The sequence below is a fragment of the Ranitomeya imitator genome, chromosome 4, assembly GCF_032444005.1.
Source record: "Ranitomeya imitator isolate aRanImi1 chromosome 4, aRanImi1.pri, whole genome shotgun sequence".
Taxonomy (NCBI): Eukaryota; Metazoa; Chordata; class Amphibia; order Anura; family Dendrobatidae; genus Ranitomeya; species Ranitomeya imitator.
In genome coordinates, this window is record NC_091285.1 from 603,298,622 (window position 1) to 603,323,231 (window position 24,610).

General features: G+C 43.9%; 2 long non-coding RNA genes across 2 annotated transcripts; one reads left to right on the forward strand and one right to left on the reverse strand.

Moving 5' to 3' along the window:
• Positions 1 to 9,800: 9,800 nt before the first annotated feature.
• LOC138676863 (uncharacterized) lies at positions 9,801 to 11,387 on the reverse strand. Its single transcript, XR_011320838.1, has 3 exons — positions 11,279 to 11,387; positions 11,070 to 11,191; positions 9,801 to 10,004 (listed from the first exon to the last, which is right to left on the reverse strand). It is a non-coding gene; the product is annotated as an uncharacterized lncRNA (long non-coding RNA).
• A 3,524-nt stretch (positions 11,388 to 14,911) lies between these two features.
• Positions 14,912 to 16,553, forward strand: LOC138676864 (uncharacterized). Its single transcript, XR_011320839.1, has 3 exons — positions 14,912 to 15,073; positions 15,161 to 15,282; positions 16,348 to 16,553. It is a non-coding gene; the product is annotated as an uncharacterized lncRNA (long non-coding RNA).
• Positions 16,554 to 24,610: the final 8,057 nt, after the last annotated feature.

Genomic DNA, 24,610 nt, shown 5'->3' on the forward strand with positions numbered 1-24,610 from the left:
AGTCACAGACATAGACTTCCAATCCAAAACAGGATTATGTACTTGCAACCATGGAAAACCCAGCAGGATAGCATCATGCAAATTATGCAACACCAGAAATCAACAATCTTCCTGATGGGCTGGCGCCATGCGCATGGTCACCTGTGTCCAAAACTGGGGCTTATTTTTAGCCAAGGGTGTAGCATCAATGCCCCTTAAAGGAATAGGGTTCTGCAAAGGCTGCAAGGGAAAACCACAACGCCTGGCAAACTCAAAGTCCATTAAGTTCAAGGCGGCGCCTGAATCCACAAACGCCATGACAGAAAATGATGACAATGAACAGATCAAGGACACAGATAACAGAAATTTAGGTTGTACAGTACTAATGGTAAATGAACTGGCGATCCTCTTGGTCCACTTAGGGCAGACAGAAATGACATGGGAAGCGTCGCCACAATAATAACACAACCTATTCTGACGTCTGAAACCTTGTCGTTCCATTCTAGACAGAATCCTATCACATTGCATTGGCTCAGGAATTTGCTCTGAGGATAACGCCATAGCGCGCACAGTTCTGCGCTCCCGCAAGCGCCGATCAATCTGAATGGCCAGAGACATAGAATCACTCAGATTGGAGGGTGTGGGTAACCCCACCATAACATCTTTAACAGATTCAGAAAGACCCTTTTTGAAAATTGCCGCCAAAGCATCATTATTCCATTTTGTCAATACAGACCATTTTCTGAATTTCTGACAATACAATTCTGCCTCCTCTTGACCCTGAGGCAGGGCCAACAAGGTCTTCTCAGCTTGATCCATCGAATTAGGTTCATCATACAGTAATCCTAACGCCTGAAAGAAGGAGTCTACATTAAGCAAAGCAGGATCCCCAGATTCCAGGGAAAATGCCCAATCCTGTGGATCACCACGCAGCAGGGAAATGATGATTTTAACTTGTTGAATGGAATCACCGGATGATCGAGGTTTCAATGCAAAAAAAATGTTTACAGTTGTTTTTAAAACTCAAAAATTTGGACCTGTCACCAAAAAACAACCCAGGAGTAGGTATCTTCGGTTCTAAAGCAGGAGTCTGGACAATGTAATCAGAAATACCCTGTACTCTAGCAGCAAGCTGGTCTACACGAGGAGCTAATTCCTGAACACTCAGGCTAGCACAAGGCTCTTCAGCCACCCAGAGATAAAGAGGGAGGATAAGACAAAACAGACTGAAGAAAAAAAAATGTCTCAAGATCTTTCCTCCCTTCTTCTGAGATGCAATTAACTCATTGTTGGCCAGTAGTACTGTTATGATCAGGTGGCCTTGGAGCAGCATGAAATGACCTTTGCTGGAGCAGTGGTAACTTTACTGACCGCAAACCCTGATCCTATCACCGCAAATAGAAGTAGCCGTGGGGTGTGCCTAACCAGACCTAGACACCTTGACACAGCCTAAGGACTAAATATCCCTAAAGATGGAAATAGGAAAAACTCTCTTGCCTCAGAGTAGACCCCCAAAGGATAGGTAGCCCCCCACAAATAATGACTGTGAGTAGGAGAGGAAAAGACACACGCAGACAGAAAACAGGGATAAGCAAAGGAGGCACTTCTACCTAGATAGGAAAGGATAGTACAGGGTACTATGCGGTCAGCATAAAACACTACAAAATATCCACAGCAGAAAAATACAAAAACTCCACCACCTAACTAAAGGTGTGGAGAGTATATCTGCGACTCCAGCGAGTCCAACTAGACTGAGAAAAACATCAGGCACAGTCTAGCAGGAACAAAATAGAACCAAGATAAGCACAGAAAATAAACACACAGCAGTGTGTCTAAAAAAATGAAGATAACACTTATCTTAGCTGAATTGGCAGCAAGCAGGAGGGGCCAGGCAGAGGACCAACACTTCCAAATGAACATTGACTACTGGCAAGGACTAATGAGTCCTGCACAGCTAAATACCCCAGTCCGAATTGCAATTAGCAGAAACACCTGTCCAAGACTGCTGCTCAGGAATAACTGCATTACCATCAACAACCACCGGAGGGAGCCCAAGAGCAGAATTCACAACAGCCTGAACACCGGGTGTTTGTCGCACTGTCATGATCCCCGCCGGTCAGAGAGTCACGGTTGGTTCCCACGCTTTTAAATGACAGCGGGAGCACTCAGCTGTGATCATAGGTATAAACTATACCTCCAGTCACTGGTGTCAGTTGATGGGACTACAGCTCCCATCAATGACACTTGCTGCTGCTAATAGCAGCGAGTGCAGGAGCGGCAGATGGGAGTATTCATTAGCTGCTCCTGCACTATAAATAAATAAATAAAATTAAAATGGAGTGGGTTCCCCTGTATTTTTGCTAACCAGCCAGACAAAACTCACAGCTGGGGGCTGTAACCCTCAGCTGTCAGCTTCAGCAAGGCTAGTTATCAAGAATAGAGTGGTCGCCATGCTGTTTTTTTATTTATTTAAATAAATAATCAAAAAGATACGGCGTGGGGTCCCCCCCACTTTTGACAACCAACCTTTCTAAAGCTGACAGCTGGGGGCTGGTATTCTCAGGCTGGTAAGGGGCCATGGATATTGGCCCCCCAGCCTAAAAATAGCAGCCTGCAGCTGCCCAGAAAAAGGCACATCTATTAGATGCACCAATTGTGGTGCTTTGTCTCTTCCCACTTGCCCTGTAGCGGTGACAAGTGGGGTTCATATTCGTGGGCTTGATGTCACCTTTGTATTGTCCGGTGACATCAAGCCCACGGCTAAGTAATGAAGAGGATTCTATAAGACACCTATCCATTACTAATCCTACAGTTGTATGGTAAATAAGGACATGGCAAGAATAAAGTCCTTTTTTTAAAATAAGACTAAACACAGTTTTCCATGTTTATTTAAACACCTAATTCCAGCTAAAAGTAAAATAAAAAAACAACAATATACCATAACTTTCCGTCGTTCTGTCCCACACCGTAATCCAAGCCTGGGGGAGAAATAGTTTTCAACCTGGACAGTGCCAAGATGGGACCGTCCAGACTGAAAACCACTGGTGAATGAGCTGCTGCGAGTGCAGCCTCAGAGACCGGTCGTGACATCATTGAGGTTATGTCCAGTCACTGAGGCTCCAATCCCAGATGGGATGAACTGCAGTGACATCGATGAGATCCCAGCTAGCACCGTGAGAAAAACTTTCACGGTGCTAGCGGGGATGTCAGCCCCCAGCTGTGAGTTTGGTCTGGCTGGTTAGCAAAAATACAGGGGAACCCATGCCGGTTTTTATTTTTAATTATTTATTTACAGCGCTGGAGCAGATAATGAATACTCCCATCTGCCACTCCTGGTCTCATTGTAATTAGCGGTAGCAGGTGTCAGAGGATGGGATCAGTTGTCCCATCAGCTGACACCAGTGACCGGAGGTAAAGTTTATACCTCCAATCACAGCTGAGCGCTCCCGCTGTCTTTTGACAGCATGAGAACTGCGGCTCTCTAACTGGGATGATTTCACCGCCGATCAGAAGCGGTGTTTGCTGCACTGTCATGCACATGACAGTGCAGTGAACACTGGATGTTTGGGCCCCCCATTCAATTGAATGGGGTCCGGGTTCGGGTTCAGGTCCGTGTACTGTTCTGGTACCCGAACTTTTTGTAACTGTTTGGCTGGACCCAACGGATCCGAACATCCAGCTGTCCACCCATCTCTATGCACCACTATTATCATTGCTAAAGTGCTGAAAATACTTTTGTGGCAATGCAAAAATTTTCCCGCACTTTTAGCGAATGTAACCGATTTTATAAGAACTCAGTTCGGGCTTAGTCCTGATTGGCCCCAGCAGAGGGTCAGATTTGCCCGGGTCCTGAGCTGGCAGGGCCTGAAGTGACAGCCGAAGTGGAGCAGTGTCCCTTTTAAAGTCCTGAGTGGCCATATACTGCTCAATTAGCCCAACCACCTGGTCCAGAATACCTGTGTCCCCTTGCCACACCCAGCGCTGTATGGCTGCAGGCAGCGCCCTCACCAGCCGGTAGACCACCACCCTCTCTACCATCTGAAACGGGGTCGAGTCTCCCAAAAAGACCATTGGAACACCTGTTGTGCATGTACATATGTGATAACCCCCAGTCGGGCAAGGATCTCACCTTTCAGTTTCCCATAGTCCAGGGCATCGTAGCGACTGAGATCCAAGTAGGCTTTCTGGGCATCTCCCATCAGGAAGGGAGCCACCACTTCAGCCCACTGGGAAAACGGCAAGCTCTCCTGCACTACAGTCAGCTCGATGACGGTGAAGAAGGCCTTCATATCATCTTCAGGACCCATCTTCCTCAGCACTGACCGGATTTTGTACTGGGCCTCCGATGAATTGGGGTCTGTGGTGGGGCCACCTCTCACAAAGCCACGATCTGCTACATCAACAGATTATTTGTCTGCTGCTGTTGCTGAATATACTCCTGCTACCATTGCTGAGTGAGGACCAACTGCCTCAGAAGCTCCACCATCTTGTCAGCAGACTTGGGCTGCAGCATTGCAGGCCTAATAACCGACATGCAGCTGGCTTTGTGCACGCATCAGTTCACACTGCCCACATTCTCCAACCATATGTATTGCAGAGGGGTTGGTGCAGTGCAACACGTAGGCAGTGACCACAGGAAAGTTCAAAACAAAGTATTTTAAATGGCCAACATACTCACAAATGGATCACAAATGATATCCTCATGATCACAGCTGGCAATCAAGACAGTCTGTATCCGAGACCTGCACCACCGTGTCATGCTTAGGGGTGCCAGGTCTTTTGGCCTCACTGCTCGAGCTGATATACGGACGGTACCCTCGGGGACTTCTGGACATTGCAAAGGAGACCTGGGAAGCAGAGATAAAACCCCAGTGAAGCATTATCAAACATTGATTGTGAGGGAAAGCCTCCTTCAAGCACAAGAGACCCAGGCAAGCCCTGAAGTCGGGGTGTTGTTTATGATCCCCACAGTGGAAAGTAAGTTCCTGGAAAAGTGGCAAGGGCCATATGAGGTGGTCAAAAATGGAGTGCCATCAACTACAAGGTTCACCTACCAGGGAGAAGAAAGCCATACCAGATGTACCACATTAACCTGCTCAAACCAGACAGGCGAGACAGGGAACCGGTGGAAGGGATGTGCCTAGGGGCCAATCCTGAAGCCAGTGTCGAGGATGTCACAGTAGCAGAAACACTGTCACCAACCCAGAAGCAACAGTGCCAAGAGCTGCTTCAGCTGAATCAAACCCTGTTTTCCAAGTTGCCAGGTTTTACACAGGTTGTGAAGCATGAAATCCTGACAAAACCGAATAGGGGGATCTCCAAGGAGGTGAGGAGAATGTTGAGTCTGGATGTCATCGAGGAGGGAAAGAGTGGCTGGTCCAGCCCCATTGTCCTTGTGCCGAAGGCGGGAGGAGAGTGGTGTTTCTGTAATGACTATAGGAAGCTGAACGAGGTGTCGAAGTTCAACGCATATCCGATGACCCGGGGTGATGAGCTAATTGTGAGGCTAGGGTCAGCCAGGTATATCACCAACCTGGACTTAAAGGTATTGGCAAGTTCTCCTGTCCCCAACTGCCAAAAAGAAGACAGCCTTCTCAACACCTGATGAGTAGGGTTGAGCGAAACGGGTCGAAATTTTTTAAAAGTCGCCGACTTTTGGCAAGGTCGTGTTTCATGAAACCCGACCCGACCCCAGTGTGGGGTCGGCCATGAAGTCGGCGATCTTTTGAATCTAGAATCGGAATTCCGATACCGATTCCCGATATGTTTAAGATATCGGGAATTGGTATCGGAATTCAGATTTAAGTGTAAAATAAAGAATTAAAATAAAAAATATCACAATACTTACCCTCTGACGCGCCCTGGTACTAACCGGGAACCTTCCTTCCTTAGAATCAGCCTTCCAGGACCCTGCGGTGACGTCGCGGTGACGTCGCGGCTTGTGATTGGCCGCGCGGCCGCCCATGTGACCGCTCGCGCGGCCAATCACAAGCCGCGACGACACCCGCGACGTCACCGAAGGTCCTGGAAGGGCTGATTCTTAGGAAGGAAGGCTGCCGGAAAGAAGCAGGGCACGTCCGAGGGTGAGTATATTCCTATTAGGTATATACTCACCCTCGGACGCGCCCTGCTTCTTTCCGGCAGCCTTCCTTCCTAAGAATCAGCCCTTCCAGGACCTTCGGTGACGTCGCGGGTGACGTCGCGGCTTGTGATTGGCCGCGCGAGCGGTCACATGGGCGGTCGCGCGGCCAATCACAAGCCGCGACGTCACCGCGACGTCACCGCAGGGTCCTGGAAGGCTGATTCTAAGGAAGGAAGGTTCCCGGTTAGTACCAGGGCGCGTCAGAGGGTAAGTATTGCGATATTTTTTATTTTAATTCTTTATTTTACACTAAAATATGGATCGCAGGGCCTGAAGGAGAGTTTCCGCTCCTTCAGACCCTGGGAACCATGGAAACCCAATGCACTGCATTGGGTTTCGAGTTTCGTCCGACCCCGACCCCGACTTTTTTATAGGATCGGCCGATTTCACTCGACCCGACTTTTTCAAAAGTCGGGTTTCGTGAAACCCGACCCGATCCTATAAAAGTAAAGGTCGCTCAACTCTACTGATGAGTGCTTTCAATATACCGAGGCAGAAAAAGAAAGTCGAGCGGGCACCACCTAAATATTTCTCACCATATATGCCCGGTGTTACCAATGCGCTTATAAATACAGTACTATAAAGAAAGAAGAAAAGAGAAGCGCAAAGATGTGCACACTGAGCCAATGTAATCAATATAAACAAATCTTTATTGAGACCAAAACTTCAGTGCTAAACTTTAAAAACATACATTAAAAACAGCATAAAACATATGCCTATACACACTACTTTCAATGTCCTCTGTATGGGGACATGATAGAAACCAGACCCCCTAGGAAAAATAATCCTGTGGCGTAGCTCCGTGAGTTGCAAAATAGTATAAAGTCAGAGCAATGCAGATAAGTGTCCTGTGGTGCCGTCCTGACGTGGTTTAATAATGTCCAAAATAGATATCCGGCTCTTGTTATATATAATAATACTATGATATCCCAAGGTTTAGATGACTAATTAAGAACATGCAGATATCCATTTAATATGTCCACTAAGTACTAAACAATGAGCCCTTCATATATTGTGGGCATGGAAATGCACATAAACAATATTATGAAAAAAAAAAAAAAAAAAAACAGAAATGGAACCACAGGCATCACCCACTACATGTGAAGATAAATAAGTAATATACTCACTAGGAGACAGGGTCTGGAAGCTCCCTATGCGTATCGCCACTCCTGGTGGCTTCGTCAGGGGAAATGATGATATACAAGTCGTGTCCAGCATATATAGCGTAAGTGCACTTACTTATTGGTCAGCTAATGCCGACACCTGTGTTCGGCAGTCTCTGACCAATAGGAACCAGTCAGTAAGTCTTGAGTGGGGATAAGTAAAACCTGTCCTAATTTGTAGACGGTCTAATAATGTCACAGTTCCCCTCCCTTCTCTGCTGTGCAATGTAAACTCCGATTGGTGAAGTGAAACTTGTGAGAAGTTCCCTTGGTTACCGAACGTCTTAGAGGCCTGACGTCAGTCCAATAGGTGTCCTCCATTTTCCGCGTCTGCGCAATGCGAACAAAATGCATCTTAATTAGGGTTGAGCGACCTTGACTTTTTTAGGGTCGAGCCGGGTTTCGCGAAACCCGACTATCTCAAAAGTCGAGTCGAGTGAAATCGGCCGATTATGGCGAAAAGTCGAGGATCGACCGAAACACGAAACCCAATGCAAGGGCAATGGGATATTTTTTTTATTTTTTTATTTTTTTTCTCTCTCTCTCTCTCTCTCTCTCTCTCTCTCTCTTTCTCTCTCTCTCTCTCTCTCTCTCCCCTCCGTCCGTCCATCCCTGAACTGAAAAGCTGGTGTTACACAGTGCAAAAATGGCGCCAAGCGCGTCATACGAAACGCGACTTTGGCACGAAAGTCGCGTACCGCATGGCCGACCCCACACAGGGATCGGGTCGGGTTTCATGAAACCCGACTTTGCCAAAAGTCGGCGACTTTTGAAAATGAACGATCCGTTTCGCTCAACCCTAATCTTAATTATACAGCGTCCTGGAACCAGACATTGGTCTTTCAATGCAGGCCGCTTTTACGCCTGCATGATACGCTATTACTAAAGTCCGGCGCCAGCCCTATAATGACTATTTACTGAATGCGTTTGCGCAGTACTTGCGGACAAATCATACCTATAAAATACATTTTTCTCTTATGGAAAACTCCATGGTTAATTAGGAAAAAAAAAAAAAAAATTTGTTTATCTCCTTTGTGCACCTGCGCAGTGCTATCAAAATCTGGGAAAATCATGTCTATTGTAAAGCCATACGGGCATGAGTTACCAGCTGCAAGATATACTAATTGTGCATCTATGCAATATAATCCCCTAATTGCCTGGCGTCTGGAGATACAGACGCTGGTCCACTAATGTAGATATACTTTACACCTGCACCATATTCCGATAGTAAGCGTCCGCTAGTCGCGCCTGCGCAGTGCGACCAAAATACATCACTTCATAGTTTCTAGGCGTCCTAGAAACCAGACGCTGATCTACCGATATGGTTCGCTTATTGCGCCTGCACGACGCGCTGTTGCTAGAGCCCATCGCCAGCCCTATAACCACCATTACTAAGTATGCCTACGCAATATCTACAGGGAAGTCATTCCTATAATAATTCGTTCTTAGAACTCCATTTTTGATGAGGTAATAGTAAATCTCTTGTTATTCCTACACAGTGTTTATTAAGATCCAGAAAAGTCCTATCTATTGCCTTACGGGCATCAGTTTTCCACTAGATGATAAACTGTTTGTGCATCTATGCAATACAGAACGCTGTTAACCAAGCGTCCAAAAATACGGACTCTGGTCCACTAGTGTGAGTAATATTTTACCATGTTATCCCAAGAAAGAAAAAAAAAAAAAAAAAAATGATGATGAACCCATCTAGGGCAGAAGGAATCCTGTATAGAGGAGATCCTCATTGAGGCCCCCTGGTGATACTGATCCCAACTGGTATATCCAGCGGGCCTCTAGTCTGAGCAATTCCCCCTGTCTGTCCCTTCTGCGGATATTTGGTGGAATTTTCTGCAGGCCGGTAACCCGCAGATCCCGAGTATTGCTAGAATGAACCTGCAAAAAATGCATGGCTACTGTGGAAACCATTTTGCCTTTGGATATATCTTGTTTGGCGCAATTAATATTAGAGATATGCTGTTGTACTCTTTTGCGAAGCTCCTGGGAAGTCTGTCCTACATAGGTCTTGGGGCAAGAGCATGTCAAAGCATAGATCACATTAGATGTTTTACAGTTCATATAGTCCTTTAAATTATGCTCAGTCCCATCTAGGGGATTGGCAAAGCAGGAGCCCCTGCTTACCAACGAGCAAATATTGCATTCCCAGCATGGATACATACCTCTGAGGGTACATCCCCTGCCCAGTTTCAAAGTTGGTTTAATAAAGTGGCTCCTTGAGAGGGAGTCTCGTAAATTTGGTGCCCTCCTAGCTGTAATTAGAGGGCGCTCTGGTACAAGGTCTGTCACCTTAGGGTCTGTTTTCAAGATGTTCCAGTGTCTCCTGAATAATTCGGAGACTTCCTTCCAATGATTGTGGAATGTAGTTATATACCTGAGTTCGTTATCCACTTTCCTGTTTCTCGGTTTTAACAGTTGTGTCCTTGGGATAGATTTAGTTTGCTGTAGGGCATTTTTTATAATCGATCTCGGATAACCTCTTGCCTGCAGACGTGTTGAGAGGGCCTTAGCTTGAGAGCAAAAATCACTCTGTAGGGTACAGTTCCTCCGGATTCTGTGAAATTGACCAGTAGGTAAATTTTTCTTCAGATGATGAGGATGGAAACTTTTAAAATCCAATAATCCATTAGCTGCCGTGTTTTTCCGGAACAGGTCTGTATATATGATGTCATTTTGACGGATGAGTCTTAGATCTAGAAATCCCACTGTAGACAAGGATATTTCAAAGGTTAAATGAATGTTATATACATTATCATTCAGCATCCGGAGGAAGTCCTCACATCCCTCCCCTGAGCCTGCCCAGATAAAAAAAATGTCATCGATAAACCGAAACCAATATAAAACATTTTCTCTAAAGGCCCGCGACGGGTACACGCTGGTCTCCTCCCACCAACCCATGAAAAGGTTGGCAAAGGAAGGAGCACAGCGGGCACCCATCGCGGTACCCGATAACTGTTTGAAAAAAGAAAAATCAAATATAAAATAATTGTGTGTTAACACAAACCTGAGCAGGCTCAAAAGGAAGGAATTATGTGGGAGCTCCCCAGGATGCACTCTTCTTAGAAAATGATCTACTGCCCTTAATCCATCATCATGTGCAATGCTGGTGTAAAGAGCAGAAACATCGGCTGTCACCAGCCAGTCCTGCTCTGGCAGTCTCACATCTTTCAATTTCTCTATGAGATGTGTTGAATCTCTGATATAGGACGGCAAATCCTGTACCAACGGCTGAAGAAAAAAGTCTATGTATTCACAGGCTCTTTCCCCTATACCTCCAATACCCGAGACGATAGGTCTTCCAGGAGGGCACGTGAGATTTTTATGGACTTTAGGTACCAAGTAGAATGTGGGAATCACTGGTTTTTTTACAAATATATAGTCTCTTTCTCTTTTTCTAATCACTCCCTCCATCAGTGCTGCATCCAGTAGCCTTTCCAGCTTCCCATTAAATACTAGTGTAGGATCCGACGGCAATTTCACATAGTTTTTAATGTTGGTCAGTTGTTTAGACACCTCTTCCAAATACATCTCTATTGGCCACAGAACTACATTCCCCCCTTTGTCTGCCTCCTTTATAAGGAATGTCTTGTTGGTTTTTAAGCCAGCCAAGGCCTTCCTGTCAGTCACTGACAAATTTTGTTCTTTATTTTTGATTATTGGTAGTTTATGTATATCTGCCTTGACCACTTCAAAGAAGGTTTTAACCGAAGGTACGAGAGACAAGGGAGGAGTAGTAGTAGAGGGTAGTCTATGAGGAAAGCTTTTCCTACCTGCAGTGTCATCGTTTTCATTCAGGAGTTCCAGGAGATCGTGAAAAACCCGTCTATCTACTGTCGCTGTGGAGTCCGGAAAAAGTTCTGGTTTATGATGTAATGCTTTCAAGACAATTTTTCTGCAAAATAGATATAGATCTTTAATAACGGTAAACTTATCCGTAGTTAGCATGGGAGAAAAAGTGAGACCCCTCTGAAGAACTGACCTCTCTGCCTCAGACAAAGTATATGTGGATAGGTTAATGATTTGGAGCTGGTTATTAGTTATTTCTGGCGCCTGCTGCTCTTCTTCTGCCCTAGCATGGGCTGATAGCGTGGTCACCTGTTTTTTCTTATTTCTCTTTCCCCGCCTTGTCCTCCGTCCGTGTCGCTTGTGTCTGAGGCTAAAAAATCGCTCAGACTGCTCTCAGCTGTGGCCCCCATGTCCTGTTGATTTGTTGCAAAAAATGGTCTTTTATTACCCGAATGTTTCCACCTGTAGGCTGTACCCTTTTCATAATCCTGTTTATCCCGTTGTAATTTAGTTTTCTTTCCTGTCATGATCTCCTGCTCAAATTTCGTAATCGTGTCCTTTAGATTTTTTTGAAAAGGCTGTACTTGTGTTATAGGGTCATAGGTCGACAGTTGTGCCTCCAGATTCTTTATTTTTTGTTTAAGTGTTGATAGCGTCTCATTATCATGTTGTAATAACAGATTAAGCATGATTCTTGAGCACTGTGCCAGGCCTGCCTCCCAGATGCTTTTAAAAACCGGAGTGACTTCCCAGGCCGGAAAAATTTGCACCCTCAATCCTCGAGGAAAAATAGATAATTTTAGATACTGTTCTAAAGTTCGAACATTCCACCAGATTTTCGTGATGGTTTTATGTGTGTCCATGAGTTCTCGGGTAAGTTTATTAAAATCCGAACCTTCATTTACTGGTGTATCAAGAAAAATATCCCCACTCTGACTGTTCCATAAGGCCTCCCGGGTGTTGAGATCATAAGCCATATTGTAGACTGCTAATGAATAAACGTGAAGATAATTATTATTTAATGCTCTCTATATATATACACATATATGGGCGTGCCACCACTCAGAACCCCAAACAAATGGGAAAACACCATAGGCAGAAAAAGAAAGTCGAGCGGGCACCACCTAAATATTTCTCACCATATATGCCCGGTGCTACCAATGCGCTTATAAATACAGTACTATAAAGAAAGAAGAAAAGAGAAGCGCAAAGAGGTGCACACTGAGCCAATGTAATCAATATAAACAAATCTTTATTGAGACCAAAACTTCAGTGCTAAACTTTAAAAACATACATTAAAAACAGCATAAAACATATGCCTATACACACTACTTTCAATGTCCTCTGTATGGGGACATGATAGAAACCAGACCCCCTAGGAAAAATAATCCTGTGGCGTAGCTCCGTGAGTTGCAAAATAGTATAAAGTCAGAGCAATCCAGATAAGTGTCCTGTGGTGCCGTCGTGACGTGGTTTAATAATGTCCAAAATAGATATCCGGCTCTTGTTATATATAATAATACTATGATATCCCAAGGTTTAGATGACTAATTAAGAACATGCAGATATCCATTTAATATGTCCACTAAGTACTAAACAATGAGCCCTTCATATATTGTGGGCATGGAAATGCACATAAACAATATTATGAAAAAAAAAAAAAAAACAGAAATGGAACCACAGGCATCACCCACTACATGTGAAGATAAGACGCCAGGCAATTAGGGGATTATATTGCATAGATGCACAATTAGTATATCTTGCAGCTGGTAACTCATGCCCGTATGGCTTTACAATAGACATGATTTTCCCAGATTTTGATAGCACTGCGCAGGTGCACAAAGGAGATAAACAAATTTTTTTTTTTTTTCCTAATTAACCATGGAGTTTTCCATAAGAGAAAAATGTATTTTATAGGTATGATTTGTCCGCAAGTACTGCGCAAACGCATTCAGTAAATAGTCATTATAGGGCTGGCGCCGGACTTTAGTAATAGCGTATCATGCAGGCGCAAAAGCGGCCTGCATTGAAAGACCAATGTCTGGTTCCAGGACGCTGTATGATTAAGATGCATTTTGTTCGCATTGCGCAGACGTGGAAAATGGAGGACACCTATTGGACTGACGTCAGGCCTCTAAGACGTTCGGTAACCAAGGGAACTTCTCACAAGTTTCACTTCACCAATCGGAGTTTACATTGCACAGCAGAGAAGGGAGGGGAACTGTGACATTATTAGACCGTCTACAAATTAGGACAGGTTTTACTTATCCCCACTCAAGACTTACTGACTGGTTCCTATTGGTCAGAGACTGCCGAACACAGGTGTCGGCATTAGCTGACCAATAAGTAAGTGCACTTACGCTATATATGCTGGACACGACTTGTATATCATCATTTCCCCTGACGAAGCCACCAGGAGTGGCGATACGCGTAGGGAGCTTCCAGACCCTGTCTCCTAGTGAGTATATTACTTATTTATCTTCACATGTAGTGGGTGATGCCTGTGGTTCCATTTCTGTTTTTTTTTTTTTCATAATATTGTTTATGTGCATTTCCATGCCCACAATATATGAAGGGCTCATTGTTTAGTACTTAGTGGACATATTAAATGGATATCTGCATGTTCTTAATTAGTCATCTAAACCTTGGGATATCATAGTATTATTATATATAACAAGAGCCGGATATCTATTTTGGACATTATTAAACCACGTCAGGACGGCACCACAGGACACTTATCTGCATTGCTCTGACTTTATACTATTTTGCAACTCACGGAGCTACGCCACAGGATTATTTTTCCTAGGGGGTCTGGTTTCTATCATGTCCCCATACAGAGGACATTGAAAGTAGTGTGTATAGGCATATGTTTTATGCTGTTTTTAATGTATGTTTTTAAAGTTTAGCACTGAAGTTTTGGTCTCAATAAAGATTTGTTTATATTGATTACATTGGCTCAGTGTGCACCTCTTTGCGCTTCTCTTTTCTTCTTTCTTTATAGTACTGTATTTATAAGTGCATTGGTAGCACCGGGCATATATGGTGAGAAATATTTAGGTGGTGCCCGCTCGACTTTCTTTTTCTGCCTATGGTGTTTTCCCATTTGTTTGGGGTTCTGAGTGGTGGCACGCCCATATATGTGTATATATATAGAGAGCATTAAATAATAATTATCTTCACGTTTATTCATTAGCAGTCTACAATATGGCTTATGATCTCAACACCCGGGAGGCCTTATGGAACAGTCAGAGTGGGGATATTTTTCTTGATACACCAGTAAATGAAGGTTCGGATTTTAATAAACTTACCCGAGAACTCATGGACACACATAAAACCATCACGAAAATCTGGTGGAATGTTCGAACTTTAGAACAGTATCTAAAATTATCTATTTTTCCTCGAGGATTGAGGGTGCAAATTTTTCCGGCCAGGGAAGTCACTCCGGTTTTTAAAAGCATCTGGGAGGCAGGCCTGGCACAGTGCTCAAGAATCATGCTAAATCTGTTATTACAACATGATAATGAGACGCTATCAACACTTAAACAAAAAATAAAGAATCTGGAGGCACAACTGTCGACCTATGACCCTATAACACAAGTACAGCCTTTTCAAAAAAATCTAAAGGACACGATTACGAAATTTGAGCAGGAGATCATGACAGGAAAGAAAACTAAATTACAACGGGATAAACAGGATTATGAAAAGGGTACAGCCTACAGGTGGAAACATTCGGGTAATAAAAGACCATTTTTTGCAACAAATCAACAGGACATGGGGGCCACAGCTGAGAGCAGTCTGAGCAATTTTTTAGCCTCAGACACAAGCGACACGGACGGAGGACAAGGCGGGGAAAGAGAAATAAGAAAAAACAGGCGACCACGCTATCAGCCCATGCTAGGGCAGAAGAAGAGCAGCAGGCGCCAGAAATAACTAATAACCAGCTCCAAATCATTAACCTATCCACATATACTTTGTCTGAGGCAGAGAGGTCAGTTCTTCAGAGGGGTCTCACTTTTTCTCCCATGCTAACTATGGATAAGTTTACCGTTATTAAAGATCTATATCTATTTTGCAGAAAAATTGTCTTGAAAGCATTACATCATAAACCAGAACTTTTTCCGGACTCCACAGCGACAGTAGATAGACGGGTTTTTCACGATCTCCTGGAACTCCTGAATGAAAACGATGACACTGCAGGTAGGAAAAGCTTTCCTCATAGACTACCCTCTACTACTACTCCTCCCTTGTCTCTCGTACCTTCGGTTAAAACCTTCTTTGAAGTGGTCAAGGCAGATATACATAAACTACCAATAATCAAAAATAAAGAACAAAATTTGTCAGTGACTGACAGGAAGGCCTTGGCTGGCTTAAAAACCAACAAGACATTCCTTATAAAGGAGGCAGACAAAGGGGGGAATGTAGTTCTGTGGCCAATAGAGATGTATTTGGAAGAGGTGTCTAAACAACTGACCAACATTAAAAACTATGTGAAATTGCCGTCGGATCCTACACTAGTATTTAATGGGAAGCTGGAAAGGCTACTGGATGCAGCACTGATGGAGGGAGTGATTAGAAAAAGAGAAAGAGACTATATATTTGTAAAAAAACCAGTGATTCCCACATTCTACTTGGTACCTAAAGTCCATAAAAATCTCACGTGCCCTCCTGGAAGACCTATCGTCTCGGGTATTGGAGGTATAGGGGAAAGAGCCTGTGAATACATAGACTTTTTTCTTCAGCCGTTGGTACAGGATTTGCCGTCCTATATCAGAGATTCAACACATCTCATAGAGAAATTGAAAGATGTGAGACTGCCAGAGCAGGCCTGGCTGGTGACAGCCGATGTTTCTGCTCTTTACACCAGCATTGCACATGATGATGGATTAAGGGCAGTAGATCATTTTCTAAGAAGAGTGCATCCTGGGGAGCTCCCACATAATTCCTTCCTTTTGAGCCTGCTCAGGTTTGTGTTAACACACAATTATTTTATATTTGATTTTTCTTTTTTCAAACAGTTATCGGGAACCGCGATGGGTGCCCGCTGTGCTCCTTCCTTTGCCAACCTTTTCATGGGTTGGTGGGAGGAGACCAGCGTGTACCCGTCGCGGGCCTTTAGAGAAAATGTTTTATATTGGTTTCGGTTTATCGATGACATTTTTTTTATCTGGGCAGGCTCAGGGGAGGGATGTGAGGACTTCCTCCGGATGCTGAATGATAATGTATATAACATTCATTTAACCTTTGAAATATCCTTGTCTACAGTGGGATTTCTAGATCTAAGACTCATCCGTCAAAATGACATCATATATACAGACCTGTTCCGGAAAAACACGGCAGCTAATGGATTATTGGATTTTAAAAGTTTCCATCCTCATCATCTGAAGAAAAATTTACCTACTGGTCAATTTCACAGAATCCGGAGGAACTGTACCCTACAGAGTGATTTTTGCTCTCAAGCTAAGGCCCTCTCAACGCGTCTACAGGCAAGAGGTTATCCGAGATCGATTATAAAAAATGCCCTACAGCAAACTAAATCTATCCCAAGGACACAACTGTTAAAACCGAGAAACAGGAAAGTGGATAACGAACTCAGGTATATAACTACATTCCACAATCATTGGAAGGAAGTCTCCGAATTATTCAGGAGACACTGGAACATCTTGAAAACAGACCCTAAGGTGACAGACCTTGTACCAGAGCGCCCTCTAATTACAGCTAGGAGGGCACCAAATTTACGAGACTCCCTCTCAAGGAGCCACTTTATTAAACCAACTTTGAAACTGGGCAGGGGATGTACCCTCAGAGGTATGTATCCATGCGGGGAATGCAATATTTGCTCGTTGGTAAGCAGGGGCTCCTGCTTTGCCAATCCCCTAGATGGGACTGAGCATAATTTAAAGGACTATATGAACTGTAAAACATCTAATGTGATCTATGCTTTGACATGCTCTTGCCCCAAGACCTATGTAGGACAGACTTCCCAGGAGCTTCGCAAAAGAGTACAACAGCATATCTCTAATATTAATTGCGCCAAACAAGATATATCCAAAGGCAAAATGGTTTCCACAGTAGCCATGCATTTTTTGCAGGTTCATTCTAGCAATACTCGGGATCTGCGGGTTACCGGCCTGCAGAAAATTCCACCAAATATCCGCAGAAGGGACAGACAGGGGGAATTGCTCAGACTAGAGGCCCGCTGGATATACCAGTTGGGATCAGTATCACCAGGGGGCCTCAATGAGGATCTCCTCTATACAGGATTCCTTCTGCCCTAGATGGGTTCATCATCATTTTTTTTTTTTTTTTTTTTCTTTCTTGGGATAACATGGTAAAATATTACTCACACTAGTGGACCAGAGTCCGTATTTTTGGACGCTTGGTTAACAGTGTTCTGTATTGCATAGATGCACAAACAGTTTATCATCTAGTGGAAAACTGATGCCCGTAAGGCAATAGATAGGACTTTTCTGGATCTTAATAAACACTGTGTAGGAATAACAAGAGATTTACTATTACCTCATCAAAAATGGAGTTCTAAGAACGAATTATTATAGGAATGACTTCCCTGTAGATATTGCGTAGGCATACTTAGTAATGGTGGTTATAGGGCTGGCGATGGGCTCTAGCAACAGCGCGTCGTGCAGGCGCAATAAGCGAACCATATCGGTAGATCAGCGTCTGGTTTCTAGGACGCCTAGAAACTATGAAGTGATGTATTTTGGTCGCACTGCGCAGGCGCGACTAGCGGACGCTTACTATCGGAATATGGTGCAGGTGTAAAGTATATCTACATTAGTGGACCAGCGTCTGTATCTCCAGACGCCAGGCAATTAGGGGATTATATTGCATAGATGCACAATTAGTATATCTTGCAGCTGGTAACTCATGCCCGTATGGCTTTACAATAGACATGATTTTCCCAGATTTTGATAGCACTGCGCAGGTGCACAAAGGAGATAAACAAATTTTTTTTTTTTTTTTCCTAATTAACCATGGAGTTTTCCATAAGAGAAAAATGTATTTTATAGGTATGATTTGTCCGCAAGTACTGCGCAAACGCATTCAGTAAATAGTCATTATAGGGCTGGCGCCGGACTTTAGTAATAGCGTATCATGCAGGCGCAAAAGCGGCCTGCATTGAAAGACCAATGTCTGGTTCCAGGACGCTGTATAATTAAGATGCATTTTGTTCGCATTGCGCAGACGCGGAAAATGGAGGACACCTATTGGACTGACGTCAGGCCTCTAAGACGTTCGGTAACCAAGGGAACTTCTCACAAGTTTCACTTCACCAATCGGAGTTTACATTGCACAGCAGAGAAGGGAGGGGAACTGTGACATAATTAGACCGTCTACAAATAAGGACAGGTTTTACTTATCCCCACTCAAGACTTACTGACTGGTTCCTATTAGTCAGAGACTGCCGAACACAGGTGTCGGCATTAGCTGACCAATAAGTAAGTGCACTTACGCTATATATGCTGGACACGACTTGTATATCATCATTTCCCCTGACGAAGCCACCAGGAGTGGCGATACGCATAGGGAGCTTCCAGACCCTGTCTCCTAGTGAGTATATTACTTATTTATCTTCACATGTAGTGGGTGATGCCTGTGGTTCCATTTCTGTTTTTTTTTTTTTTGTTTTTTTCATAATATTGTTTATGTGCATTTCCATGCCCACAATATATGAAGGGCTCATTGTTTAGTACTTAGTGGACATATTAAATGGATATCTGCATGTTCTTAGTCATCTAAACCTTGGGATATCATAGTATTATTATATATAACAAGAGCCGGATATCTATTTTGGACATTATTAACCCCTCTGTGACCTTAGACGTACTATCCCGTCGAGGTGCCCTGGGCTTATCTGACCCTGGACGGGATAGTACGTCATAGCCGATCGGCCGCGCTCACGGGGGGAGCGCGGCCGATCGCGGCCGGGTGTCAGCTGCTTATCGCAGCTGACATCCGGCACTATGTGCCAGGAGCGGTCACGGACCGCCCCCGGCACATTAACCCCTGGCACACCGCGATCAAAGATGATCGCGATGTGCCGGCGGTGCAGGGAAGCACCGCGCAGGGAGGGGGCTCCCTGCGGGCTTCCCTGAGCCCCCCGCAGCAACGCGATGTGATCGCGTTGCTGCGAGGGTCTCCTCACCTCCCTCCCTGCTCGAGCCCCGGATCCAAGATGGCCGCGGATCCGGGTCCTGCAGGGAGGGAGGTGGCTTCACAGAGCCTGCTCAGAGCAGGCACTGTGAAGCAGCCTGCACTCCTATCAGATCAGTGATCTGACAGAGTGCTGTGCAAACTGTCAGATCACTGATCTGTGATGTCCCCCCCTGGGACAAAGTAAAAAAGTAAAAAAAAAATTTTCCAAATGTGTAAAAAAAATAAAAAAAAATATTCCAAAATAATGAAAAAAAAAAAAATATATTATTCCCATAAATACATTTCTTCATCTAAATAAAAAAAAAAAACCAATAAAAGTACACATATTTAGTATTGCCGCGTCCGTAACGGCCCGACCTATAAAACTGGCCCACTAGTTAACCCCTTCAGTAAACACCGTAAGAAAAAAAAAAAAAAAACAAGGCAAAAAACAACGCTTTATTATCATACCGCCGAACAAAAAGTGGAATAACACGCGATCAAAAGGACAGATATAAATAACCATGGTACCGCTGAAAGCGTCATATTGTCCCGCAAAAAAAGAGCTACCATACAGCATCATCAGCAAAAAAATAAAAAAGTTATAGTCCTCAGAATAAAGCGATGCAAAAATAATTATTTTTTCTGTAAAATAGTTTTTATCGTATAAAAGCACCAAACCATAAAAAAATGATATAAATGAGGTATCGCTGTAATCGTACTGACCCGAAGAATAAAACTGATTTATCAATTTTACCAAACGCGGAACGGTATAAACGCCTCCCCCAATAGAAATTCATGAATAGCTGGCTTTTGGTCATTCTTCCTCACAAAAATCGGAATAAAAAGCGATAAAAAAATGTCACGTGCCCAAAAATGTTTTCAATAAAAACGTCAACTCGTCCCGCAAAAAATAAGACCTCACATGACTCTGTGGACCAAAATATGGAAAAATTATAGCTCTCAAAATGTGGTATTGCAAAAAATATTTTTTGCAATAAAAAGGGTCTTTCAGTGTGTGACGGCTGCCAATCATAAAAATCCGCTAAAAAACTCGCTATAAAAGTAAATCAAACCCCCCTTCATCACCCCCTTAGTTAGGGAAAAATAAAAAAAAATGTATTTATTTCCATTTTCCCATTAGGGCTAGGGTTAGGGCTAGGGCTAGGGTTAGGGCTAGGGTTAGGGCTAGGGTTAGGGCTAGGGCTAGGGTTAGGGCTAGGGTTAGGGTTAGGGTTAGGGCTAGGGTTAGGGCTAGGGCTAGGGTTAGGGTTAGGGCTAGGGTTAGGGCTAGGGTTAGGGCTAGGGTTAGGGCTAGGGCTAGGGTTAGGGCTAGGGTTAGGGCTAGGGTTAGGGCTAGGGTTAGGGCTAGGGTTAGGGCTAGGGTTAGGGTTAGGGCTAGGGTTAGGGCTAGGGTTAGGGCTAGGGCTAGGGTTAGGGCTACAGTTAGGGTTGGGGCTAAAGTTAGGGTTAGGGTTTAGATTACATTTACAGTTGGGAATAGGGTTGGGATTAGGGTTAGGGGTGTGTCAGGGTTAGAGGTGTGGTTAGGGTTACCGTTGGAATTAGGGTTAGGGGTGTGTTTAGATTAGGGTTTCAGTTATAATTGGGGGGTTTCCACTGTTTCGGCACATCAGGGGCTCTCCAAACACGACATGGCGTCCGATCTCAATTCCAGCCAATTCTGCGTTGAAAAAGTAAAACAGTGCTCCTTCCCTTCCGAGCTCTCCTGTGTGCCCAAACAGGGGTTTACCCCAACATATGGGGTATCAGCGTACTCAGGACAAATTGGACAACAACTTTTGTGGACCAATTTCTCCTGTTACCCTTGGGAAAATACAAAACTGGGGGCTAAAAAATAATTTTTGTGGGAAAACAAAAAGATTTTTTATTTTCACGGCTCTGCGTTATAAACTGTAGTGAAACACTTGGGGGTTCAAAGTTCTCACAACACATCTAGATAAGTTCATTGAGGGGTCTAGTTTCCAATATGGGGTCACTTGTGGGGGGTTTCTACTGTTTAGGTACATTAGGGGCTCTGCAAACGCAATGTGACGCCTGCAGACCAATCCATCTAAGTCTGCATTCCAAATGATGCTCCTTCCCTTCCGAGCCCTCCCATGCGCCCAAACGGTGGTTCCCCCCCACATATCGGGTATCAGCATACTCAGGACAAATTGGACAACAACATTTAGGGTCCAATTTCTCCTGCTAACCTTGGAAAAATACAAAACTGGGGGCTAAAATATAATTTTTGTGGAAAAAAAAATATTTTTTATTTGCATGGCTCTGCGTTATAAACTGTAGTGAAATACTTGGGGGTTCAAAGCTCTCACAACACATCAAGATGAGTTCCTTAGGGGGTCTACTTTCCAAAATGGTGTCACTTGTGGGGGGTTTCTACTGTTTAGGTACATTAGGGGCTCTGCAAACGCAATGTGACGCCTGCAGACCATTCCATCTAAGTCTGCATTCCAAATGGCGCTCCTTCCCTTCCGAACCCTCCCATGCGCCCAAACGGTGGTTCCCCCCCACATATGGGGTATCAGCGTACTCAGGACAAATTGGACAACAACTTTTGTGGTCCAATTTCTCCTGTTACCCTAGGGAAAATACAAAACTGGGGGCTAAAAAATAATTTTTGTGGGAAAAAAATTTTGTTTTATTTTTATGGCTCTGCATTATAAACTTCTGTGAAGCCCTTGGTGGGTCAAAGTGCTCACCACACATCCAGATAAGTTCCTTAGGGGGTCTACTTTCCAAAATGGTGTCACTTGTGGGGGGTTTCAATGTTTAGGCACATCAGTGGCTCTCCAAACGCAACATGGCGTCCCATCTCAATTTCTGTCAATTTTGCATTGAAAAGTCAAACTGCGCTCCTTCCCTTCCGAGCTCTCCCATGCGCCCAAACAGTGGTTTACTGCCACATATGGGGTATCAGCGTACTCAGGACAAATTGGACAACAACTTTTGAGGTCCAATTTCTTCTCTTACCCTTGGAAAAATAAAAAATTGGGGGCAAAAATATAATTTTTGTGAAAAAATATGATTTTTTATTTTTACGGTTCTGCATTATAAACTTCTGTGAAGCACTTGGTGGGTCAAAGTGCTCACCACACATCCAGATAAGTTCCTTAGGGGGTCTACTTTCCAAAATGGTGTCACTTGTGGGAGGTTTCAATGTTTAGGCACATCAGTGGCTCTCCAAACGCAACATGGCGTCCCATCTCAATTCCTGTCAATTTTGCATTGAAAAGTCAAATAGCGCTCCTTCCCTTCCGAGCTCTCCCATGCGCCCAAACAGTGGTTTACTGCCACATATGGGGTATCAGCGTACTCAGGACAAATTGGACAACAACTTTTTGGGTCCAATTTCTCCTGTTACCCTTGGTAAAATAAAACAAATTGGAGCTGAAGTAAATTTTTTGTGTAAAAAAGTTAAATGTTCATTTTTATTTAAACATTCCAAAAATTCCTATTAAACACCTGAAGGGTTAATAAACTTCTTGAATGTGGTTTTGAGCACCTTGAGGGGTGCAGTTTTTAGAATGGTGTCACACTTGGGCATTTTCTATCATATAGACCCCTCAAAATGACTTCAAATGAGACGTGGTCCCTAAAAAAAAATGGTGTTGTAAAAATGAGAAATTGCTGGTCAACTTTTAACCCTTATAACTCCCTAACAAAAAAAAAATTGGTTCCAAAATTATGCTGATGTAAAGGAGACATGTGGGAAATGTTACTTATTAAGTATTTTGTGTGACATATCTCTGTGATTTAATTGCATAAAAATTCAAAGTTTGAAAATTGCGAAATTTTCAAAATTTTCGCCAAATTTCCGTTTTTTTCACAAATAAACGCAGGTACTATCAAAGAAATTTTACCACTATCATGAAGTACAATATGTCACGAGAAAAAAATGTCAGAATCACCAGGATCCGTTGAAGCGTTTCGGAGTTATAACCTCATAAAGGGACAGTGGTCAGAATTGTAAAAATTGGCCTGGTCATTAACGTGCAAACCACCCTTGGGGGTAAAGGGGTTAAACCACGTCAGGACGGCACCACAGGACACTTATCTGCATTGCTCTGACTTTATACTATTTTGCAACTCACGGAGCTACGCCACAGGATTATTTTTCCTAGGGGGTCTGGTTTCTATCATGTCCCCATACAGAGGACATTGAAAGTAGTGTGTATAGGCATATGTTTTATGCTGTTTTTAATGTATGTTTTTAAAGTTTAGCACTGAAGTTTTGGTCTCAATAAAGATTTGTTTATATTGATTACATTGGCTCAGTGTGCACCTCTTTGCGCTTCTCTTTTCTTCTTTCTTTATAGTGCTTTCAATATACCAGCATGCCCCAGCTACCTTCCAGAGGACAATGGTCCGGAACCTATTCTCTCACAAAAAGTATGTGGCAATTTAATAGGATACCATCATGATCTTCAGCCTGGATTGGGGAAGTCGTCTACAGAAGGTCCAGGCGGTACTGGATGTGCTGAGGAAGGTAGGGTTTACCATAACCACAAAGAAGTGCGCCATAGGCAAAGAAGAGGTGAAATACTTGGGCTATATAGTTGGAAGGGGTGAAATCAGGCCACAAATAAATAAGGTGGAGGCAATTCAGAATTGGCCACAAATGATCTCCAAGAAACAAGTTTTTGCCTTTCTGGGAATTTTGGGATACTATTGGCGATTTATCCCGAATTTTGCCATGATAGCCGCCCTCTGGCTTTTCTTCTTAGGGGCAAGAAGATGTCTATGGCCAAATTGTCCTCTGAAGCAGACATGGCGTTCTAGGAGTTGAAGCTTGCCCTGTGTAAGTCGCCAGTCTTGATCGCACCTGACTTCAGTAGGGAATTTGTAGTCCAGACAGATGCCTCAGAGGTTGGGATGGGGGCCGTGTTGTCCCAGTAAGTATACTGGGAGGAACATATCATCTTATACTTAAGCAGAAAACTCTCTGCCTGAGAGAAAAACTACGCCATAATGGAAAAAGAGTGCTTGGCCATCAAATGGGCAATTGACATGCTGAGGTACTACCCATTAGACCACAGGTTAGTGTCAGACCATGCGCACCTGAGATGGATGAGGTAAAGGAACAGGAAGAATGCCCTGGTGGCTACTGGCACTCCAGGACTATAGCTCCCACATGGAGCATAGGCCAGGGAATCTATATGGAAATGCAGATGCCCTGTCAAGACATCCCTTCTTACTGAGTAAAGGTGCTGAAACCCCTGAATGTGGGCAGGGGGGGAAATGTGACAAAGTCACTGGCAAAGTGCTGGGGGGGGGGGGGATACGCTTTCCTTAAGCTATTAGCTTCAGTGATTTGAAACTCAGAAGTTTGCTTGAGCACACTATGTAT